Source organism: Macadamia integrifolia, unplaced genomic scaffold (assembly GCF_013358625.1).
Source record: "Macadamia integrifolia cultivar HAES 741 unplaced genomic scaffold, SCU_Mint_v3 scaffold275, whole genome shotgun sequence".
Classification (NCBI taxonomy): Eukaryota; Viridiplantae; Streptophyta; class Magnoliopsida; order Proteales; family Proteaceae; genus Macadamia; species Macadamia integrifolia.
In genome coordinates, this window is record NW_024868933.1 from 417,003 (window position 1) to 422,958 (window position 5,956).

General features: G+C 39.9%; 1 protein-coding gene and 2 long non-coding RNA genes across 8 annotated transcripts in view; 1 reads left to right on the plus strand and 2 right to left on the minus strand.

The window, feature by feature from the left end:
- Positions 1–5,956, minus strand: part of LOC122067185 — a 48,447-nt gene that overhangs the window by 10,695 nt on the left and 31,796 nt on the right. The window lies entirely within an intron of this gene.
- LOC122067184 (MADS-box transcription factor 27-like) overlaps positions 1–5,956 on the plus strand; it is a 21,052-nt gene that overhangs the window by 5,637 nt on the left and 9,459 nt on the right. The gene's annotated exons all lie outside the window — the stretch shown is intronic.
- LOC122067186 overlaps positions 1,046–5,956 on the minus strand; it is a 6,294-nt gene continuing 1,383 nt past the window's right edge. The window contains exon 2 of the long non-coding RNA XR_006136614.1: positions 1,046–4,942. This is a non-coding gene — a long non-coding RNA (uncharacterized LOC122067186). The remainder of the gene's footprint in view (positions 4,943–5,956) is intronic.

Genomic DNA, 5,956 nt, shown 5'->3' on the forward strand with positions numbered 1-5,956 from the left:
TTTTTTTTTTTTTTTTGGGGGGGGGGGGCGCGTTTAGCAAGTTCCAAGCCACCCATATTTTCAGATGGCTTTGATAATATCACTACAACCAAAGGACTAAAAAACGAATGCAAAAATTCATGTCAATGAAACATGACATGAAACCATGCTCTTTTATCTCCAACTGACAATATTTTCTTCAACCCGCCTCTTGACTTAAGAGGACATATATGGGTGAAACTAGTGGGACAGCCATATAAAATTTCGACATGAAACCCTTTAAAGTTTTTTGTTCAAGTCTGGCCCAGAAAAATACAGGTTACGGCCACTGTCGAAACCGGCCTTGAAACCAAGATTTAGAACCTTGGCTGGAATTGACCCCCCACCCAGAAAAAAAAAAGGACTCACAGCCCATGAGAAATATGCCAATATGCAACTTCTCCAATTCAATTGAAACATAAGTAAATAATAATATAGCACATTATAACTGAAAAAAATACCATGAAGACTAACTTAGCTGGATTGCCAAAAATCAGTCTTATCTCATGCCTCTTAGGTTTAAGTCTTCACCACAAATACGAATAATGCAGGCCCGGTTTAAATCCAAGCCAGGTTTTAGTACCACTTTGAGCTAGGGCATAGTTTTTAGGTTTATTATTGTAATGGGATGACCTAAAAACCCCCAAAGTGGGGGCTTTTAAGGGTTCACAAAATTAATATTTTATATGGTGAGTCCCATGTTGGTGTCGTTAGTTGGTTAGAAGACTTGTTGTTAGTCACTTAGTCTATGAGTTGATTTAGCAAATCTAAAATTCTAGATACATTAGCTGTCCAATGTGCTAGTCAGAAAATTTTAGCTATTATATTTTATTAGTGGTTAAAGTTGATTTAGGGGATTTTCTGTTCTCCAAAAGTAAGTATTTTTAGCCCCCCCCCCCCCCCCCCCAAAAAGGGCCCCAACCCACCCCCCTCGTTTATGATTAAGGGATTGATATATTTGCTGTGGCAAAGGCCTTGCTAGATTTTCTATCCCCCTCAATTTGGTAAGGGAAATCTCCCTCTTCTCCTTTTCTCTTATCTCCCTCCCTCTTATTACTTCTCCTTCCCCCTCCTATGGCTATTACTCTTTCCCATTTCATTCCTCCTATGTTTCCTCATTGCAAATCTCTATCTTTTTCCCTCTATCCTTTTATCAATTATTTTAGTTCTTTTATCTAGCTTTTAAATTGATGGTTGTTCTGCTCGTGGTCTAAGGAATTGGAATTGGAATCAGGCTGGCGGATCCGGATGGGCCGGAATCGAATGATCCCAATCCTGATCCAACCCTCTTGTCAGGTGAAGCAGAGCAGCCACACCACCCATTTCAATTTGATTATTTGCAAGATGCACATGTGTTACAGGGGTTGAGAGGGAGAGTCGGCTGAGACTGGAGGATGGAGAGGGAGAACTGCAGGCGAGGGAGAGCCAAAGAGGGAGGGGAGTGAGCCAGAGAGGGAAGAACGAGAGGGAGGAGGGGACTGATCCGGTGTGTGAAGAAGGAGAGGAAGGAAGGGAGTGAGCAGAGAGGGAGTGGGGAGGGAAAGCCGGAAGAAAATAGGGAGCTGGTGATCTTGCACCATACCCCTACCGGTTTCTTGGTTATCCTTAACAATTGTAACTGACAAAGAGACTAAGAACGAATCAAATCTTTTAAGGTAAGACCGAAAAATCTAGAAATGTGATGAGGAAACCTTGAGAGCATCCCCGTGAAATTCATCAGGTTCGTACAGAGTGCACATATAAGGTGTGGTGTATGATGCTCAACCTCAGTGGTGGAAGAATCTACAGGTGAAATATTAGCCAGCATATAGTGCACTTGGTCAAGATTCAAGAAATGCTTCAGCCGTGGTAAGATGAGCTTGACAGAGTGCCCCACTTGCACGGTTATGTATTTCTTCCAAAGCACAATATGCTCTTTAGAACTCCTTAACAAATTTTGTAAGTTTTGGGAACTGCCAGAAGAAAAAACAGATGGTAGGGAAGGCGGGGCTTACCTGGAAACTCCGTTGGTTTACAGTTTAGATCCTAATTTTTTAAGTGAAAAGTTTTAATTCTTCCCTATCTTCCGTCCACCCATTGACCACTCTATCTCCACTCAACTACACTCCATTAATTTTCAAATATTTAGTTCTTTTTAAGATCTAGCCCATATCTAGCTGTCAGATCAAGATCTCTTCCATTCCATTAGTGGGACCATTTCCCACAGATCCATCAGATCTGATCAATCTGCACTTAAGAAATTCAACCGCTGCAACTAACTCATCAATCTGACCAGATCTACCCCATCTTAAGAATCACCATTGAGTGGTTTGAACTACCCACTTCGGAAAGAATCCAGGAATTTCGGAACGAAAAGACTTCCTGCAGAAGAATCCATTGACGGATTTCTGGAGGTTGAGATGAGACTTGGCCTGACTATGTCAGGAGGTGGGGAAGATTGTTGGGCGAATTTCTTCGTAAATATGAAATTACAGGTTGTTTTAGGGTTAAATATGGATTGGTTCAGCAGATTGGGAAAAAGGAAGCAAGAAGTTGAGGAAGCTCATTTGGCATGGAGAATAATTCCTGCCATGTAGTGAGAAGAAATCTTAAACCTTCCTTACTGGAATTGCTTCTTTATAGTCCTTGTCCCCATTTTGGTCTTGCTTTTGCATGTTCTAAAGGAAGCTGATTGAGATAGCAGGTGGAAGATCGTGGCTGTAATCTTCTTTCTCCGGGGATTTCTCTTTTTAGGTTCTGTTCCATATGCTCTCCCATTTTTTCTTTTCCAATAATTCTTTCTCTGCTGGTGCCATGAGGGGAAAGAGAAGACTCTAGGAATACTGCATTTGAAAGCACAAACCAATCCATTACGAAGATGGAAACTTCTCTTACTTAGGGAAAAGTGGCATATTAACATAGAGGCAAGGTTTAAGATCTCGCTCTCGTTGCTGATTCAAAAAAGAGAGATCTAGCGAGATCTCAACTCTTGCCGAGATCATGTATTTTTTCCCAGTCGACTCGGTGGTTGGTCTCCGCGCCCATATGGTCTTCGTAGCCCCTAAAACTTCGTATTTGCCCTATTTTAGGCCTTCTAAACACAATGGAAACATCAATTTTTTTAAAAGTCAAACCTAAAGTGGTACTTTGACTTCGTACCCTATGTAAGTAGTCTCTGACTCCTCGGACCCTAGGCCAATATGCTCTATTCCACAATCAACACGACACAACATAATCATAAGAATTTACAAGACATAGAACATTACTTGATTGTTAAACAATTAGCAATGATGACTGATGAGTCACATTCACATACATTGAAAACTAAAGTAATTCCAATTGTGGATGACGAGGTAAAATTCTCTACTCTTTAAGCTTCAATGAGTGTAGGAACGGAGATCCTCAAGCAAAAGCACCAAAATCCTTACTCCTTAGTGTTTTTTCTAAAATAGAAAGAGAGGCGAGATATAGGCGAGATCTTGAAGAAAATTTGGCGAGATAGAGGCGAGATCTCGGTTTATAACTTGCCATGCATCTCGTCTCACCTTTTTGAAAAAGAGAGATATTAGAGAGATCTCACTAAGATCTCGCCGAGATCTTAAACCCATGCATAGAGGTTAAGTGACAATGCATACCAATAGCTAATGTGTGGCAACGTGATGTACAAGAAAGTATTTAATGAAATTCTGCTGACTCCTCAGTTGTCACATGAGCGAGGGTACAAAAACAGGCTATATAAGAAATTCTTTTGACATCAATTGTTCTTTCCACCCTTTCCTCACTTATAAGATCCCCAACTAAAAAAAATGCATGCAAGTGTCCTAGGCATCTTCTGTATTCACCACAATAAAACCTGAACACACCCTTATATCTACCATTTATATGAAATGACAAATAACACCATGATCTCAATTTTGAATCAGACTTTAGATTAAGTGTGGAGGATCATACTCAACTTATAACCCACAGATCAAAGATCAGCCATAGGCTAACATGAGAAAAGAGCTCCATTAACAGAGTATAGCTTAGTTTCATTTTAAGTTAGCAGCATACTCATGAGTCATGACCATAGAGTAAATTGGCCATTTAGGTCCTGAAACCAAGATAAATGGCAACATTTGTGCCTCACAAAAGTTGCCATTAGGAATGTACTCAAAATATCTTGAAGAAAAGGACAAAAGGTGAAAGTATATTAGAAATTTGTGTCAATCCTGTAGGTTTATCTCAAGAATGCATTTAAGCTCTTTTAGAACAGGATACTCATTATTCCAATCATCAATTATATTTAAGATGTCAAAAACTACCAAGATGATCATCATCCTGACAAGTAAAGCACATCATATATATGATCTTTTGCACCTAAAACAGTATTGGAACTCCCTGAATAGAGAACCTATGATCCACAAAACCAGATTGTTTTGGGGATAAACCCTGTACTCTTGAGCCATGCAGTTTTCATGTTTCAATTCATGGAATTCAAAATTATTCAAATTTGAAGCAATGAATTCTGATCATCAGCAATTATCACCATAGTGTCGTCACAGCATCAGGAAACTTAAGGTGTTGGAGGGGCCTGGATGCAAGGGGACATCAACAAGGTGTCCAAGGCACCCGCCTAGGTGACCAAGGTACCTGCACGCCTAGTGACACCTTGACAACTAAGATTATCACCCACCCACATTTCCTGCAGGACTTGAAGTATTTGATTACAGGAGATAAAATTTAATTATGGGCATTTTTCCTGCACTTCAACACTCTGCAGGCTCCTAGAAACAGGCTTAATCCAATTAAGAGTGCTAGGCTGCTAGTGACCTTATCCTCTCAGCTATAACAAGTCACTGAGAACCTTTCAGCATTATCTACCCATATGTGAATCCTTCAAGTAAATTTACAATTTGCCCATCAAATTGTTATTGACCAGAAGTTTTTTATTGATTAAGCCTCCCTCCTGATGGAGAACCGGTAGGGGTGGGGAAGAATTCCCTGAGATAGAGTCTCAGAGTTGCAGGGGAAGGGAAAACTCGCACTAAGAAGGGGGAGGGGAAAAGAATCACGCACACACGCCCGCAGGCTCTCAAATACTCACACTCAATTCATCTTTTTCAATCTCTAATTTTGTCCACCGGTTACAACCAATATATAGGGAAAATAAAAGGTATAATTAGAAACCAACTGAAATAAGGAAACTACCATAACTAAGCAAACCGACACTACTAAGACTCTAAATTATATGTGAACCCAACTTGCTAAAATAAAGTGAATAAAATCAAATAAAAGCCAATCTTCCTAAATAAAGTAAATTTCTAAAATCCTACTAGACCAAGGACTCAATATGGATCCACGCTGGACACCCAGATGGGTATGGATAGCTCCATGGGTGCAAATCTACATCAATTCCCCCGAAGTTGAGAAAAACTCGTCCACGAGTTTTGTAGAATGGGAGAATCAAAACCAATCGATCAGCATCCATCCTTGCCTGTATGAAGGCACCATCAAAACCATGATCGAATGCGACGAAATCCATGACACGAAGTTCATTGGTGAAGTAGTGACTCGGAAAAATAAAATCAATCGGTTCACTGAAGAGATCAATCGATTTAAATTTTTTCACAAGTTGATTTTCAATTTCCAATGATGTCATCTCATCTTCTACCACTGGTGATTCATCTTCTGGTTCGTCTACTTGTTGTTCAACGGCTGAGATCACATAGTTGAAGGTAGAATGTGTTTGGGTTTTGATGTCCGTGCAATGTCTTTGAATCTCATCGAGCTTCACTTGCATCAATTGCAGTTGTTGACGGATATCCGATAAAAGATCTAGACACATTGCCTAGGTTCTTGGAATCACTATGGGTGGATACTTTAAACAAGGAGTGATGGCAGAATGGTAAATAAATAGAAGTTGAGGAGATGATGGCACAACTGTAAATATTGAGGTTCAACCTTTTTTTTTTTTTTT